The sequence below is a fragment of the Paramormyrops kingsleyae genome, chromosome 8 (genome assembly GCF_048594095.1).
Source record: "Paramormyrops kingsleyae isolate MSU_618 chromosome 8, PKINGS_0.4, whole genome shotgun sequence".
Lineage (NCBI taxonomy): Eukaryota > Metazoa > Chordata > Actinopteri > Osteoglossiformes > Mormyridae > Paramormyrops > Paramormyrops kingsleyae.
The window spans coordinates 22,995,339-23,014,456 of record NC_132804.1 but is presented as its reverse complement, the minus strand read 5'-3'; the positions used below and the strand labels follow the sequence as shown (position 1 = coordinate 23,014,456).

At 42.5% G+C, this 19,118-nt stretch overlaps 1 protein-coding gene across 1 annotated transcript in view; it reads right to left on the bottom strand.

The window, feature by feature from the left end:
- The window catches only part of asic1b (acid-sensing (proton-gated) ion channel 1b), a 149,685-nt gene that overhangs the window by 83,860 nt on the left and 46,707 nt on the right, over positions 1–19,118 (bottom strand). The gene's annotated exons all lie outside the window — the stretch shown is intronic.

The window sequence follows — 19,118 nt, the reverse complement described above, 5'->3', positions numbered from 1 at the left end:
ATGGGTGGGGGGGATGGCCAGGAGTGGGGGTGGGCAGGGGGTTAAACTGCATGGGTGTTTGAAAGGTCAGCATCAAGTCTCATGCTGTGCAAATATATATAATCCATCACATAAATAATGTCTCACTCAGGGGCTGCCGGGAAGTGGGTCTTTTAGTGAGTGACAAGCCAACAGCCGAGCAACTGAAATCTACATGTCATGCATCTCAGAAGACAAGAATGACTGAATGGCAGGAAGGTTAAGTGCCTCAGAACGAGCTTAATTTGCTGTGACATCCCAGAGACGTATGAAATCCACATATCTGGTTATAAAGGACATTAATCTACAGTTGTTTCAGTTCTTCCATGTGATCCACTGGAGTCCCATCCAGGATGTCCCCCTGCCTTGTGCCCAGAGCTTACTGGGATAGACTCTAGTCTCTCCATGACCATGGACTGGGTAAGCAGCTGGATTATGGGTGGATGTGTCTGGTCTTGGTTACAAAGAATAAATCAGGGTGAAGTCAGTTGCTTAACTAGGGTATTCTGGGTACCAGCTGTGAAAACTCATCAGTTAGTTAATATACAAACCAGAATTTTTTCACAAATGGACAAGTGCCTTATTTGGGTCATACTTTAACGCCACTAAAGAGGTTCCTGAAGGCTTTTTGGTTCACGTCGACCCCGATGTGATTGACAAGGACAACGGATGATAAGGTTAAGATTCTGAGAGAGGAGAAGAACCACAAGACAGACAGAACTCACAGGAAAAGGTGAAGAAAAGGTAAGGTTTATAAAGGATGACTCTTTTTGGTTTCAAGAAAGTCCATTGCATCAAAATGTTAATTATTTTTCTTCTTAAAAAAAAACATTTTGCCTCTGGTAATACAGGGAAAAGACGGATGACAGCTCAGCCATACGCGAGAACACTGATTACCTCTACATTACACGAGCTGTTATGATTTATTCCTCTCTCTGAGCGATAACAGACAAACGTCTGCAACTTTGTTGGGAACAACCAAAGAGGGTAATTTTTAAAAGAGAAAATCTATAACTTTGACAGTGCCCTCAGCTCAGTAGAATTAACTATTATTCTTTCTGTTCAAAACGTTTGACAAAAAAAGGACCAAAAAAAAAAAACAACAGAAACGCACAATCAAACTTGATAAAAAAAAAAAGCCCATGGGGTATTTCCAAAAATAAACGGACAGGAGTGTCGAGATGTCGTAAAGAGAGATGGCTACTGGTTAGCAAGGCTGACCCAAACAAACAGGCCTGCCTGCTGACTCAAGCTGATGCAAACCGCCAGTGCAATAACCCAACAGCGGCAGCATGTTGGTACGGCTAGGACAAGCTCAGATCGCAGTGATTTATCAGCCCCCCCCCCCCCCCCATCCCTCAATTGTCGAATCCTGAATAAATATTTCAGTAACATCTGCAAAAATGACACATTACACTACTCACTGCTAGTCACAAACAAAGAGCATCCATCATATAAACAAACGGGGAAAAATATTTAGGAAATGTGTCGTTGTTTGCGTGAGAGTGTGACACCCGGTACAATTCAATGTGTCACATTAGTTAATTGGGGGGGGGTCTGGCTCCTATCAGAGTCACCTGACAGAGAACACAGGGTTCCTGGTAGAAATGGACTCCTACAATCCGAACACCGGCAGCACCTCTGAGACACTCCTTAAGTATCAACATAGTGAACCACCGTGCTTCTGATCACATTCATGATTTTAACCACGAAACCATAAAAACGTACTGGTATGCCATTTTATTTTTTTCTTAGATGGCCAGATGTCAAGCCAGAAAAACTGGTCAGAGGCTTTACTTTAATGCCTGGCATGACCCGTGTAAGTTCCAAGGCCACACCCTGGCATGATGAGATGGAGGGGCGAAGCCTTACGCCCTGGTAAATCATGGTAAGCAGCCACAAGCCCAGGAATGATCACAGTGCTGAAGGGTCCTCGCTGCTCTACAGAATGAACATCAGACTCCCCGCAGTCAAAATCTTTTATCATACCTTCCAAAATCACTGCTATTGCTCAGCTGGAAACCCATCACAGTAAAAACTATGTTCCCCAAAAAGTCAAAAGCTGTCTTCTCTACTACACCCAGACAGTCACTGACATCAATAGCAGGGTCCACACCATAATTCTCTATGGGGAACTTACTGAAAACCATTCACTTAACATCGCATCTTTAGATTGCAAATGGAAACCCACAAATAACAAGGGAAAGCATGCAAACACACACACACACACACAGAGTCAGGATTCACCAATCCTTGATATGTAAGACAACAGGGCTACCCACTGAGCCACAGTGCAACTTGAAAACACACAGAATAGATAGCGTTGTGGGTACTGAACTGATAGACCTTTAGATCTAAATCAGTGTTTCCCAACCCGGTCCTCAGGGACCCCCAGACAGACCACATTTTTGCTCCTTCCCAGCTGTCTGGCAGAGAGCTAGGAGGGAGCAAAAATGTGGACTGTCTGGCAGAGAGCTAGGAGGGAGCAAAAACGTGGACTGTCTGGGGGTCCCCAAGGACCAGGTTGCTATGGAGAACACTGTGCACTGGCATCCCACCCATGGTATACGCAGCCTTGTGCCCTATGCTGGCTGGGATTGCATCAGCCCCCCCCCCCCCAACCCCCATGACCCTAACTGGCATAAGCACTTGAAAGACTGATGAATGGATAGCCCACAGTGAATACTCCCACACATTACACTACACAGTACAGTGAACACCCTACAAATGAACGTTGCCCACAGAACCACAGAGCCTTTGGGTGACACAATGCTAGTCGATACAGCAGTCTGACTGTCAGGAAGAGCATCTCACCAGTGAGCCACGGAGCATATTCTATTAGCAAAAAATATGCCTCATTCCCCATTTTCCCCCAATGACAAAATCTGGCTTATAGAGATTTGAATGCAAACATTTATAGTAATTATTTGCACACCCGATATCCTTATGCTGGATGACTACCCTAACACTACAATTTCATGCTAATTTTATGCTATGCGATCGTTTTGTAGCACGGGCAGCTATGAAACAGATACATTTAATTTACAGAATAAATGAAACCAGTTGGGCAAATGTCTGTACTTCTGTGCATAAGCATGCAGTTACCTTTATGAATGATTCCCTTCCCATCTGTGTAAAGACTTTCCCCACAATCCTACATGCTCCAGCAACACAGAGCAAACAGCACACATACAATCTGCAGGCAGCTCTTGTCTGTCACTGTTACCTCGAAGTTTCGACAACACAAGCAGATTTTATTTATTATATGCTTTTTGTTTATCACTTTTATAGCCTTTAAAACGTACTGGGTGGAAAATGCTGGCAACAAACCTGTTTCAGTGTACATATAGCCAGCTTATGAAGAGCCTGCACCAAGGAGGTTAAGAATCAAGGCTCTCCCCCTGCCGATTGCTGGGCCTTGTGATAGCCTTGACCAGTGTATTTAACCTGCTTTATTCCAGTAGATAGCTGGCTACTTAAGCAGGCAAATTCAGTCATAGCTCTTTATCAGAATATAATCTGTTTACAGTAAGGTGCTGAAAAGGGTTTTTTTTTTCTTTAAAACGAGATTAACAATGCAAATATGCAAATAATGCAATACTGGCATATGGCAATTTTCCAAAATATCACTAAAACACATATATAACAATCTACCAAGGATTTCTGAACTATATATAGGATTTTTAAAATCAACTATGACATAATTCAACTCTTAATGAACTCATTTGTGGGTATGTTTATGTACAGTATGCAAGTATGCTGTAAGTATCAGATACAGTATTTGATCTACCCTCCAACAAACACAACAATGCAAACGAAGAATGAAATAACACACTTAAAGATAATAACACTCCGCAAAGTCTACTGAAAAGTATGGTTTTCTTCAGATGTTTTCAGACACAAATTCCTTATAGCGTTTTTTTTCACATTCAGATAGCTAATTCATTATAACAGATATTGTAATAGCGAAGAATACCTGTACAAACCTCAACAAGACAGCAAAATGCAGAGTAATTTTAAATAACTCGCTTGAGTAACCCCTTAATCCCAGTAACCCCTTAACTACAGTCCACCCTTCCACATTGTGGGGGTTAGGGGTGCAGACCTCTTGTGATCTGGAAAAACTGCGTACATTTTTTTGGTCTCCCTTGGCAATCAAAGCAATTGCTTCAGATTTCAGTACAGTTTAGCGCACTAAAACGGCACAAAAAGACGCGAGATAGAAATATCACTGTGAGCTATCACTCTGAGCTATCGTGTGAGCGGCTGCCGTAAACACACTTGGCGCCCTCCAAACCAGCACTGTGCATACTGTATATTTTATGCATTTAGGAGTCACTAAACTTTTTTGTGTGTCGTCTGCAGGCCTTTGTGTGTCATTTCCGACTTTCCTCAGACTCCCCAAATTCCCATATAATCTCTTATGCCGACCCTGAGATATACCAAAACCCCGATGGTTAAAGTCGTGATGCAGAAGAGTTGATTAATGGGGAAGAATCTTCTGCATGCCATGTGACCCAATCAACGTTTAATTTAATAAATGTATATTTCACTTATAGCTAATTGCTGTATACATTGACCTGTATGTGTTTTTGTTAAAGATCCAGAAAGACTAATTTTCCATAGTGTCTAAGTGTTCTACTCAAGGACAGAAGTGTATTGTGCTGGCCGGGATTTTAATCCGCAAGCCTTAGACTGATCTCCGTGCACTTCAGTGCAACTTCCCAGTCTGGAATTGCCTGTGGCAGGAAAAATAAACCATTACGGACACCGGGGAGAGGAGCTATTAAAAGCAAAATCGGCAGCTGTCATAATGTAGTCAGCTCTCTACGGGCAAGTGTTCATCCTGCACCTAGAAGAAGACCGTGGTTTCATTCCTGATATTTCAATTTGGCAAAGTATTTAATACACGCAAGATCACAAAACTCACATACACACACGCATATACACACACACACGCGCATATACACACGAGCATATACACACACACGAGCATATACACACACGCATATACACACACGCATATACACACGCATATACACACGCATATACACACACACGCGCATATACACACACACGCGCATATACACACACACGCGCATATACACACACGCATATACACACACACACACACACACGCACATGTAGGGTAAACATATCCTTATGGGGACCGCTCATTCATTTCAATGGGAAAAATGCTAACGCTAACTATGACAACCTTAACCCCTACCCTGCCCTAACCATAACCATAAGTAACCTAACAAAATACAAGAGTTTTTGCATTTTTAGTTTTTTCATAGCAGTCACCGTTTTTTATAAAATAGAGTTTTCCCTTATGGGGACCAGGAAACCGGTCCCCATAAGGGAAAAAAAACGGATATTTATCACGTTATGGGGACATTGTGTCCCCATAAGGATAGGTAAACCCGCTCGCATATACACACGCGCATACACACACACACACACACACGCATATACACACACGAACACACACACCTATTGCCCTGCGGGCATAAAAGATTCAAACTTAACCACAAGGAGCTTCCGCTGCAAAATCACTGGCGTCGTTTTATTCTGTTTATAAGTGACGTAATCGTGTCTGTGGGAGTGGGGCTGCACATGCAGGTGTTTATATAAATCGCTGGATAATGCAGCGGCATCATTAACTTCAGCTTGAACTGAATTTAACGGCCTCTAATTGCACTGGGAAGCCTTAACTCTTGTTTTAAGCAGTATCATCCTAATCGCTTTGATCCAGCCCGTATCCACACCTTATTCTTCCAGGCTAGGTGTATCCCGTCTTGTCCCACCCCCCTTATCCGGAGGCTAAGGGACTGAATGGTGAGCCAAGGTTAGTTGCTCTTATCTCCATAGCACAGCTGCAAAGCCACCCCCCCCCACCACCACCACCACCAGCAGTGCTTCTATCAAACGTTCACCTTATGGTGGACTGAAAACAAGGGAGAGGGAGAGAAAGCGTGGCCACTCTTTCTCTTTCCGACAGTTCGCTTTCCAGGGCTTGATAAGCCTAAAGTGATTAGTGTTGGCAAAGGGGAAAAAACAGTTTTGCTTCGGCCATCCATCCTCACAGGATGGAAGCACAAAGCTTCGTTCTCCTTGGGACGGGTGACCCAGCTGTTAGCTGCTGTCGGACACTTTTTATCCATCCTCCTGATCGTTGATAAAACGTGTCTTTGTCTTTCATTAGGTTTTTTTTTTGTGTACATCTATCCTTCAGAATGTGGTGGTTGTGTCATTGTTTGCCCTGTGTACCCCCCTCTGTCCTGCCCCGTTAGTGGGGGAGGAGGCACGGAAACCCAGACATTAGCACTCGGTGCACGTCGTGCGGGACACATGGCTGAAATAATGGATTTTCTCCGTCGCCATCGCTGACGCAGTGATGCACTGCCTCGGCGCCCCCCCCTGGCTGCAGCAAGAGAGTGTTTTCATTAGGGGCTGCAACAGCGTGTCTGACCGAGCCAGGGGACCCGCATCAGCCAGGAGTCACATGGAGTGTCAAGCACAGGGAGACTTCCACATGCTGCGAGTGCAATACACCCTACATATCCAGTCATGCAAGCACATTTAAGCAAGTTGGCTGGGTAGCATAGTAATTAGGCACACAGGGTTGTTACCAGAAGGTTGCTGCTTCAACTCCCAGGTGATACCTTGTTGTTGTGCTTATAAGCAACCTGCTTAAACTGCACTATTTTAGCAATATAATCATATACAAATATGGGTAAATTGTTCAGCAGGGGAAAAATGACCTGATAAAATAATCTTCTGATTACAAGTCCTAACCCAGTACCATATACAGTCTCTAAAGGATATTGTATGGCATTTTCCCAGAGCCCTTGGAGTAGTTTATGCAGTTAAGGGCCTTAGCTGCCCAAAGGCCCAACACTTATAAGGTTACTCTGTCGGTCAGGGGGTTGAAATCGAAAACCTTCTGGACACAGACTCCTAACTCCCCAAGCATATCTGAAAGGGTAATTTTTCAATAGTTCCTGTGTTAATTTCTCAGCTACATACAGTACTAGCACACGCACTATCCCAAAGGACCACCCAGTTTTGAATAATCTTAGATTGACCAACTGGCATTATCTAACATCTGCCCCAGTCTCATCGGGACAATGCAGAGTAGCAGGAAGTGCAGACCATTGCAGGTTTTTCCTGCAGCCATGTGTTCTAGCGGGGCACAACCTCTGGATCCCCTTTAATTACTCTTAAGAGATAAGGAGAGCCGGCAGCCGAAATCAGGGCAATCTTTGTTCCCCCTTATTCAGCTAAATTAATTCCCCCATAGCCGTTTTCTACATCCAAGTACATTTAGCTTTTATAGGTGAAAGAAAAGCTGGGATTATAGGACAATACTTCATCAAACCCAGCTGCTGGTTACCAGAACAAAGATCTAGAAAGGTCTCCTGGGGTCAGCGTCAGGTGTTTTGCACATTTGGGCACAAAACCAGTCTATCCCAAGAGGTCTTATTGTATGTAGCCATTCTATTGGAGTCTAAAAGTCCTTAAGCTGAAACATTCCCAGTTAAAGTCAAAATGTGGTGTTGTAGACCCCCCAATAAGGCCAACATCTGATCTAGTGAAATGAAGACTGTAATAACATGAAGACTGTAATAACATGAAGACTGTAATAACATGAATTGAGGCGTGTTCACCTTGCAGCTTAGGTTTGGTTTAACTGTGGGTGCTAATTCACTATAAGAGCAGATAACGCGATATGTTCACGAACTGCCTCCTTCGGAGCAGCACTCTTCTACCACATGCCACAAGCATTTGAGGTGGGCACCATTCTGGGTTCCAGGTAGACTACAGCCGTAAGGAGAGGTCACAATCCTGGGCCTGAATGAGTTCTGCATACAAATATAAAAAAGGCCTAGCCAAACCAAGGAACATGCCAGAGGACCCCCTGTTCTTCTGTACTCGTTCTGTTACACAATAACTCATTCTTATTCAAAAAAAGGCCAATTTATGATGTTCTGGATCATCAAAGAATTCTGGCTGTCTGACAGCTCTAGGCAAAGATTTTAATATAATGGCGAAGAGAGACTCTCTCCACTTCATCAGCATGGTTACTGGAATATGAGGGCCCTTTAAATTGCAGAGACACTTTTCAATATCTTAAAAAATAACAACTGGAGCTTTCTGCCTTTTCCGTTACTATAAAACTGAATGCCAATCACTGGCACCAGGGGCTATAAGGACAAGTTAGTGAAATAAAAATAGACAGCATGATAATATGACAGTCAGACAGACAGACAAACAGACAGATAGATAATATGAAAAACAGAAAAATAAGCACCTTACCAGATACAACTGTTCCTCTGCAGAGACGATAGCTCAGGGTTATTCAAATCACAGTCCTCAAGGTCCGTGCTGATTTTCCAGCCTTCCTTTACCTGTGAGCCTGGTTTGAAGCCTCTCTGACCAATCAGAATCAGTAATTATTAAACTAACTACCTGGGAGAACTGAAAACAAGGCATGGATTTGGAATAGAGGGTCAGATTTGAAGAACCCTGCGACAGCTTTCAATACTTCGGGTATTTTTGATTTGTTACTGACCCTAGCTTTACTTTGCATTCAAGTCCTTGGACGTTTTTAAACAGGCACCGTGCCATGTGACTGATAATGGGTGGGTGCTGTGGCAATGAGGCTTTCAATTTTGTGCATTGCGATTAAACTCCTGTAGGAACATGTCCTGTGGACACCGCCCCCCCACCCCCAGTACACACCCTTCCATCTGAGATTTGCACTCATCTCGACAACGTCCGTGAAAAGACCCCCCGGGGAGCTTGTTAGCTTGCAGCCCTGTTTAGCCTGCAGGCAATCAAGTTCTGGACATTGTGGAAAGTTTTAGGGAAAAAAATAAAAAACATTTTACGTGGTGTGAACATATGGAAATAACAGGTCAATATCACCCAATATTGCATAGGGAGCCGCATACAGAAAAACTATTCTGCAAACTAGTCAGCAAGAAAAACACAAAAAGTTAGAAGGTACTATTCATTATAAACTAATTACAGACGCTCCTCTACTTACGAACTTTCAGACATACGAACGAAGAGGACTGTAAGTCAAAATTGTCTTCATTGGGCTCCCGTTTCCTGTCCACAACATCATTTTTTTTTTCCAAGCACCAATTTCGCCCACTACTTCTGCTGTGCAGCAGTGTAGTGTACGTACTCCCAGCATCCTAGTTCTTAGTACTTGCGTATATCGAAAAAATGATGTTGAATAATGAAGTTATGAAAGGCTGTTCGGAACGTAACTTGTTCATAAGTAGAGGAGCGTCTGTATTATTTAATTTCCACATCTTGCTTTCATTCTTCTAAGGAATCACACTTAGTTCATAATACTCATTATTTTGTGTAACTCTTGCTGCATCTTTCTTTCTGGAATACACTTTCACTCTGCTGAAACAGGTTGACATTGATTGGGGGTTGAAACAGTACTAATTCATGCTTGCTTAATAGATGCTTTAATTCTAAAGAATTTCTTTGTTTGTAAAAAATTCTCTGTTTTAGTCATAGAGCTGGGCGTTTTCCAGAATATTCTCCTTCTGAATGGCCAACATCCTGATAACAAACCCAGGTCTCTAGCAAAAGGACCTATGGATATCTCTGTATTCTTGTAAGACTGGGGAGGGCACTGATCCCTGGTGTGTGGAATAGTTATATAACAAGATTTTTAAACCTCCAATCACTCATATACTGTAAAACATACATTCCATAATGTCAAGCTATTGCCTGGTCCCACCAACTTTATTAACCTTCTCAGATGCCCAGATTCATTCACGAGCTCCCTGTTGGCCCAGACCCATTACCCCCAGTACCCCCATTATCCCCAATACCCTCAAAAACAATCCTCTACAATCCTCCCCCAGCTTCAGCATTATGTATTGCAATCTCAACTAAAATCTGTCTTCAGTGGTTTATTACTGTCCTTCTATATAAGATACAGCTTTTCTCTGTCACAACTGTCACATTTGCTGCTACAAAAACATTTCAGAATAAAAAAAAAACCAATAACAATAATAAGTAACAATAATTGTTACTCATTTTAATTTAGGCGGCTTGTTCAGGTACCACAGCACCTTTGGGCCTATAGCACTCTCATCACTACTTGTCAACCACAGCGCAACACACAGGCTCAGTTTTTTAATTAATTATTGATTTAAAAGGATTAGAAAAAACACACACTGAGATGATACTCTACATAATTCAAATCGCAGCGTCTAAAATAAAATTCGAATAGCTATGCCTGAAGAAATAACGAAATGAATTAAAATATGCGATGTACTCGCAGTCAGCCTGAAAACCAGCTATCAAACACAAGCCTCTTTGAAAACCAAAAATTGACGCCGACGTCGTAGATCCGAGGACGAAACAAGAAATATGAGCGCCGGGAAGGAGCTAAATGAACTGTACGCTGCGGAGGGCGGAAAAGACGCGGAGAAGAAACTAACAAACGAGCGAATTAACACAACAGCGACGCCGACTCTCCGCTTTGGCTTTTTAAATGATCGGAAATGATCCCCTTCGCCGAGTGGGGGGCTCGGAGCCCCCAGACAGCGCGCAGGGAAGGGGGGAGGCCGCGTCTTCGGCGACAGCTCGATTAAATAGCAGCGCTTCTAATCGCCTTAATTAATCATCTCCCAGCCGCATTGGTGGCGCCTTGGATAATTTTTTTTCTTACATTCATCGAAGGTGCTACGAAATGTACACAATTTATATTTCAAATTATTTTCAGATATTTCTTTGGGGTATGATTTGCTATGTCCTGGGGACATGAACCAGCTCATAAAGTATAGGGGACTCAAGGTGTACGAAGGAGAGCGACAGTTGGGGGTCCCCATTGACATACAGTAAGTCTGATCCCTAAATGTATGTGATCTAGTTAAAAACTTTTTTGAACTATTCAAAAGAGAAAGGAAAAAAAAAACATAACCAGAAACATGTTTTTAAACAACAGCAATTTGGCGGGAACCCCACAAGCCTGCTTTATGGTCATTGTAACGTTACTGGAGAGCAGGGGCGCCATAATTGGGGGGGGTGATAGGAGGATTCCAAGGGCTCCGGAGTGACAGCTAGAGGCCCTAAAAATTTGGAAAATAACTGGATTAGTCTGGTCTGGAGGGCTCAGTATGATATGCTTTCATGGGGCCCAAATTCTTTAGCAAGACCCCTGCTGAAAAGCACAACTAAATCCGAGGCCCAAAGAGAAAGTCTGATATTTGGGGGGTTAGGTTGCCTTTGATTTGTGAAGAACCGGGACACTCAGATATTTTTGGGAGTGGTGAGATTAAACCTTATTTGCAAATATATTATGTTAATATTTGTAGTACCCCCTATTGCCACTCTTATCTATAATTTTTCTGACGCAGACGCAGTAGCCCTCACTCTGCAGGAGTCCTTTGCTGTTGCCCCTTTCTACATTAAACAACATTTTTTTTTTTTATTTAACGAGTATATATGTATCGTCTAACTATAATCCATTTCAAAACCTAATCCTAATATGTCCAATGGGATAGTCCCTTCAGCAGTAAGCACATTATTAGATGTATTATAAGTTATAAACAACCTTTTAACTTAATGAATTTGGACAACCTAACACTGACATTCCTCACCTCTTTTCCATGTATATTTCTCATCCCTTTTTTGCTGCCTGCAGAAGTCCCTGATGTCCCTCAGTGAATGTTTTAAACTCCATGCATAACATTTTAAAGTTTAATCCAACTTTAAGTTGCGTTTGCTTAATACAAAACTCTGGTGCTAGTTTGTTTTTTGCAGAAGAGGATTAGGGCCACCATGAAAATATTATTCGAATTCTGACTTTAATCTTAGAATTCTAACTTTTTTTTTCTCAGGATTCTGACTTTAATCTCAGAATTCTGAATTTAGAAAAAAAGTCTGGATTTGTACTTTCTGGACCTGAAATTTCCACATTTATGACCTGAAGATTAAATACGTGGTATATGTGGAAACTGACAGGCTGTATATAAGTAACTGTTTCACACAGCTTAATGAGACGCTCCAGTGAAACGTCCATACAGTGTGTGTATGATTTCTGTTAACTGCTATGAGAAATGCAAGAAACAAATGTCATATGCAGCTAATTAAACTGTAACCCATATACAGTAAATAAGTACAAAAGACGTATCTGAGACAAATCGAAGTGGATTCGACACATTTGCATGCAGTATTACCACAGTGCTTTAAAAAGTGCCTGAAAGCATATATGATCATTTGTTTTTCCATATGGGATTGCTAAGGTACATAGTCACAGAAGATAAATGGCACTCTATAAAATAATTCTGCTATTACGCTTAAAGTGGTCCCCATAGATTGCATAAAAGGTTTTTTTTTAACCAAATCTCCTATATGCGACATTTATAAGAAGTACCGAATTAAACAGAATTCTAATAGGCTACTTATACAACATTTTTTTTCTTTCACAGAAATCTCAAAGGAGTTACGCAGACTGTCATCGTTGCCGGAATCGCTGTCGGTACGGTAATCTGTTAAAGAAGTCAAGCTGAATGGGCAAATTGATGCGCTTAATTGGCCGTAACTGAAAACACACCGCGTGATTGATTAAGAAAATTGAAGTAATTCCCATGTTAAAAATCATTTTTGGGGAAAAAAAACGTTCTTATTTTGTAAACGCATAGCTGGTAAGGTAAGCGGACGTCTTGAGAACATGTCACCAGTACTCCCTGCCGGACCATTATGGCGATCCCGTGGCTCAGACCTGTATGACCTCTCCCTCCCTCATTTTCATATTTGAAATCTTCCGTTAATTAAAAATAAAACTATGTCCATCTTGCCAACCACTATGGATTTAATTGGGCTGCTAAAAACTTTCCAGAGCAGCATTGGGAACAAAGCAAGGAACACCCTGGAATAGATGCCCTGGGAACAAAGCAAGGAACACCCTGGAACAGATGCCCTGGGAACAAAGCAAGGAACACCCTGGAACAGATGCCCTGGGAACAAAGCAAGGAACACCCTGGAATAGATGCCCTGGGAACAAAGCAAGGAACACCCTGGAATAGATGCCCTGGGAACAAAGCAAGGAACACCCTGGAATAGATACCCTGATGTGTCCCAGCACTCATCTCCTCTCTTCTCTTCTTCTCTTTATTTTGACCCTAGTTTTCCAAGCCCCCAAACCTCCCCTTCAAAGCAACCGTAAAAAACGCTTTCCCTATTTAATGCCTTTTGAGGCATTTTAGTTCTAACAGTAATCTTAATTGCCATGCTATTATTGGTAGCTCTGTTGCATTACAGCTACAGGTTTGGGGGTTTCAGTCTCAATCCTATTGTGTGTGTACAGTTTACATGTTATTTTCCTGTTGCATGGTTTTCTTCCTGAAGTACAAAAACATGCGATTAGGTGAATTGGCATCTCTACATTTACTGCAGTGTGTGTATCTGTGTGATGGACTGGTGTCCCATCAAGGGAGTCCTGTGCCCTGCAATAAGTACATAAGGCTCCAGAGACTCTCTGACCCTGTATCAGATAAGCAGTTTGACTATGGATGTAATCTTGACTTCAGCTTAAACCGAAACAGCAGCTTTTGTATTACACTGAATGCAATTCGAAACTGTTTCATTGACATTGCGTTTGTTTTTCAACTGGAACTCGTGCTTAATCAAAATCCTTTTATAAATCTATATCTATAAAATTCAAGGCTTGGTTCTGTTCTCACGACTGAGGTGGCATGGTGAATTAGTGGAAGTGGTAACACGGTACATTAGAGGCTGTTTTAATACATCAATGTGATTCTTAATTGCAATAATGAAGAAGAGTAATTTGATTTACTTGGAAATGTTGCATTTTTATTGTTTGAACTAAATCCATTTTAGTACCCTAAAAATGAATAGCAAAGGGTTTATTGTAAAATCAGTGCTGGCCCAGATGGGGGGATGGAGGTTGTTTTATTGAAAAACAGTTTCTGTTTCTCACACATGAATGTCAATGTAGACGCACTTCTTGGGGCAATTTTCCTGGTCAAACAAGGTCACCAACCTCAATGTCTCCCTATTTTGTTCCTGAGGCCACGGTTGTTCATGATGTCGGCAGCGTGCCACTGTAATTAAATATTCAAGTAGTCTCACCGGAAAGTAATTATGGAAATTTAGGGCTGTAGGTTCAGTCAAGAATTAACAGTTTAGCAAGGTGAATACTGTCAGTTTTACTTTGGCTGTTCTTCCTTTCTAATCTTTTGGTAATTTTCTCAAACGTGGGAAACTAATTTGACACCAACTTGGCCTACATCATTTTCAGTGCTATTTTTGCTAATGGTGGTTAGCACTGTATACCCCAAGGCTGTGGCTCTGATAGCTGACTCTAGGTGTGGATGTTTCCTGTTCTTCCCATGTTCATAGGTCGTTTTCTTCCTCAGTCAGGAAACAGACAGTCAGGCAATTGCATGGTGTCTCTAGATTAGACATTTCTGTGATGGACTGGAATCCAGTCCAGAGTGCTTCCTGGGATAGGTTCCAGGCTCAACCCTCTAGTTGATAAAAATGATTGAAGATGGATGGATGGATATAATAAAACATGCATGCTATATTGGATACATTTATATTAACACGGTACAGTCTAGGAGATTAATGTAAACAGTCACTGGATTATAACCCCCATTAGATGAATGACAAAACTAACTTGGCTATTCTTTGCTCAAAGACTGACCTCGTCAGGTTCGTTTAATGACCTTGTCAGGTGAGGGAAATGTCTGTGTGTTTAATTACACTGTCCTGACCTGTGATTAAATGAATGCGAGTCTTTCAGCAAAACCCTCCTGTGATCCCCATATTGATAGAGGGGAAAAAGCACAACATGTGAAAGTGCACTATTGCACTATGGCCGGTTCCTATCAAAGACGAAGGTAAGCCGAAACAGCCTTCTGTGCTGTGAAAGAGCATGAATCGCCAGACACCTTGGCAGTGAAACTTATCCACGACCCAGGCAGCGTCAGAACAGGTGGTGTGATGTGGATGAAACAGAGTGTCTAACAGAAGAGAGGCCCGAAAATGCCCCAAAGTGTGGCTAGCTCGCACTGCAGGAGGACAGCAGGTGAGGCCGTAGCTGTGATGTGTCCCAAAACTATTATAAACCCCATGGAACACGGGAAGGAGAAGACATACTGTCCAAGGACGAGGATTTACGCCCGAAGAATCGCAGGTCTGAGACCTGTCCTCGAAAATATGCTTAACCCAAACAAACTATTTCTATGAAGAGAAGAGAAAGCTCAGAATAGCTCTAAATAAAAGTGTTTGCTAAGCAGCTTAAAATTTACCTTTTCTTCTTCTCTGCTACTAAGGGTCTTATGATTTATCTGCCAGGATGAAGAAGGTGAGTATGGAGAGGTGGATGCCAAATATGTTTATTTTAACCAACTCACAGATGCCTGTAGTGCATGATGGGAAATTTCTTTCGCAATTACTCCAAAAGATGATGGAGGGATGGAGGTGCTGGGATGACTGTAGGGGCAGGATGGGTCAGGGCTGTGCTTTGCTGTCATCTTCTCCCTGTCTTCAGACCTGCTTAGGCACAACATGTCGTTCATCTCATAGGAAAAAGGAGGGAGGCGAGGCAGAGAGAAAGAAACGACCTCGACTCGCACAAACACGGGAGCGGACATGAGGCGGCTGACGTCAAGAGAATATATTTTATTTTGCAGCACCCCCATGGGGCCGTTATGTTGAAATCAGTGTTGTCTGACATGGCTATGAAGAAGGTCAACGTTTTAGGAGACGTTTTGTGGAGATGAAGAGAGTGAAACATGGAGCCCCCATTCCCATCCCCCCCCACCCCCGCTCAGGGAGGGAAATCGGAGACCATCACAAGGGAGATGGGGGGGCTGGCGCCTAAGGGATGGGGGCTTTGCTGGCTTTGAAATCTGATACACTTCCACCTCCCCCCCTAAAAAATGCATCTGTCAGTAACTGTTGCCAGCACCCCAACCCCCCCACCACCCTCTTCCCCCACCCTTTCAACTTTTAATAAACTGAGTTCCAGCATTTTCACGGTCTCTTTATTTATTTATTTCTCTTTATGTTTAATCTGCGCCGGTGGGACATTCCGGGTGACTGAGGGGAGCGTGTGCGTAGGGAGGGGGGGTGAAGGAGGCCCAGTGATCCCTGTCCGGCCCGATCCGCGGCACGTTAATGAAGTGCAATCTGTGATCTGCCTGCACCTTGATGTGTTCTTGTGGGACGAGTCTGCGCCCGGCACTCTGCCTCTCTGACACTGTGCAGAACAGGACCCCAGATCTCAAACTGCCAGATTATTGGAAAATTCTGGGGATTTCAAAGAATCCATAAACGGCAACACCCTGCTGCAGTGCAGGACATACATCCCTCCGGAGTGAACCCTGGAGTGAACCGTAATATGAATACATTTCATCATACCTCAAAGACATAAATAAAACTTGTAAATGACGTTTTATATGAATGAACAAAAAATATTAAAACCTTCTGTAAACGTACCTGCTTTTCAAATAGATGAAATAAGAATAAATCTCTGTATTTTAATACAATTGCTTTACAGCCAGGCCAACTCTTTTACTCGAAGCTACTGCAAATCTTATTTATTTGTACAGCAGAATATATACTGGGCAAATTTAGACTAGGTACTTGGCCAATAGGTATGACAGCCATTCCTGGGACTTGAACCAGCAGCCCTGAGGATTTTGTGGGTCTTTAGCCACCATACCACCTGATGGTTGACTGGGTCATTTTGTCTGTCACTCAGTTCTGTTATTACATCCAGTTTAATCCTCAATGTTCACAGCTGCTGTTTTTATTAACTAAATAACACTTCCTGGCAGGATAAACAACATGCGGCAGTTATCTGGTGGGATAAGCCGGAAAAGCCAAACTGCAAATGAAACACTTAAACAATTCTGTTCCTCTCCTATCCTGAAAACTTGGTGACGGACGTTAAGTTGACTTTGCATTACGATGTGACTGACGTAACAGCTTGCAAAAGGTTTATGAATCATTCATGAACAGCTCGCTCCCACCCTATGGGTAAAGGGAAACGTTTATAAGCTATACCACGCGCGTCTTGTCAGTCGATATTCCAATTTTTATGCATTCCACGCCATCAGATCACCTTAATTTTCCTGCATACTGGTGAATCCTCAACCAGAAAGGCCTGCCTAGGGGATTTCCTGACATTGCCCTCCCCCATGAACAGACTCAAGAAACCGGCGAGCCAGTTCTTTGCTCTTCATGTTATTTGCAAATAACATGCAGCTCTACATTTCTGTGCATAACAACCTCTAGCAGAATAGAATCCCATCAGCATGGGGATACATGCGGCCCTGAGCGGTCCGAGATGACCAAAAGTCTAGGCAACGATTATTTGATTGATATTGAGATTACGATTATTTTACTCATTGACTTTGGAAATATCATGCATTTATTCAAATTCTGAGAAAAAGCATGTATTTTGAACAGTAGATTTCCATGAACTCTAAGCATAGTTCAATTAAGAAAAAAATAAATAAAAAGGAAGATGGAAATGAGCCCAGAGATGTGCATAGACTGATATTTGGAGGAGCAATCGGTTGATCAAAAACAGACAGTGAGGGACTCCACATGGTTCAGTCTCCGATTCCACCTCCTTCTTTCATGATCCCAAGGAGCGATACCTTTTGCTGGTCCCCATTGAAAGCCTTGAGATAGCCCATTTCTCCTGCTATTAAGAGTGGTGTCGTTTGTCACACGTTATTTGGCCGCCTTCCGTATTCCTGTCTGTTATCTCCACACTCCAACGCATGGCCCGATTGCCCCCGCACAGCCATCACCTGCCACCCCCACCCCCCCGCAAAGCACAGCCAGCAAGAGGGCCAGATGCAGCACAGCTACGGGGAAACTATGCAGCCAGGCTGAACATACAGTACATTAACTGTACTTGGTTAGCTGATTTGACAGGTGCGTCAACCTTCAGAGATTGTGGAAACATGGTAGCTAATGGCTCACTTTCCTCGTGAGTCTGAGTAACTGATTCCGAATAACTTATATACAGTCGAACTTCGTTACAACGTACCTCGGGGGACATTAAGAATTTGTACATTATAACCATAGTACGTTGTAACCAAGTCCCTCAAAATGAATGATAGAACAAAATGTATATAAAAAAGCTTTTATAAAACACCCCTCAAGTTGACACTATGACATACAGCTTGTGTAGTTCTATTCCGAATAGGAACTATATTCTTCAAACTAGGTTAATATCAGTTACTCATAGACAGCCGACATAACGCAAAATCCACTGCCGGTTTATCGTTCAAATCGCCTTACTGTAATCTAATGTCAAACCGAAATTATGCACCTGTATGATACAATTGGCTGAAATAAATTTCGATACCATGACACCATGCAAAACCATGAAAAAACGGGGGCTGCATGCAAGGAGTCCGGCCGGCGTGGAATGCTTCGTGAGGATAGGTTAGTGTTGTAGTCAAGACCGCCTAAACCGAGACCAAGACATTGCCGAGACCGGAGGGTATCAAGACCAAGACACTGCCGAGACTTGAGGGTACCAAGACCAAGTCCAAGACCAAGACCAAGACACACTAAGGCGAGACCAAGACCAAGACTGGTCGAGACCAAGACCAAGACCGAAAACAGACTAGGGCTAGAATCGACATCACATTACCCAGATCAACTGTATAGAAAAAAGGCATTACTGTAAAGTGTCATTACTCGTTAAATCAAATTCATGTTATCTTTTCAATTATATTGTCCGTATGTCCATATGTCTCTCATTTAAAATCTCCCAGATTTGTCATAGTTACGAGACCTGATGAAAAATAATATTCTCAGCAATCCTCTCCTATAACCATTTTATCAGACCTCGTCAAGGGAAAGAGATGGGATGTACCAGAAAGATGTTCATATTAAGTCTCTTATACCAGGGACAGAGGCTTCGGGTAAGCTATGAATACAGCTATGTAATGATCCTTTGTTTTGAATTGAAGAGAATGAGCCTCCAGATTGACTTGCACCTCCAAGACCGTGCTTTCTAATCAATGTAAAATACCTAATTTATTTGAATTATAACTATG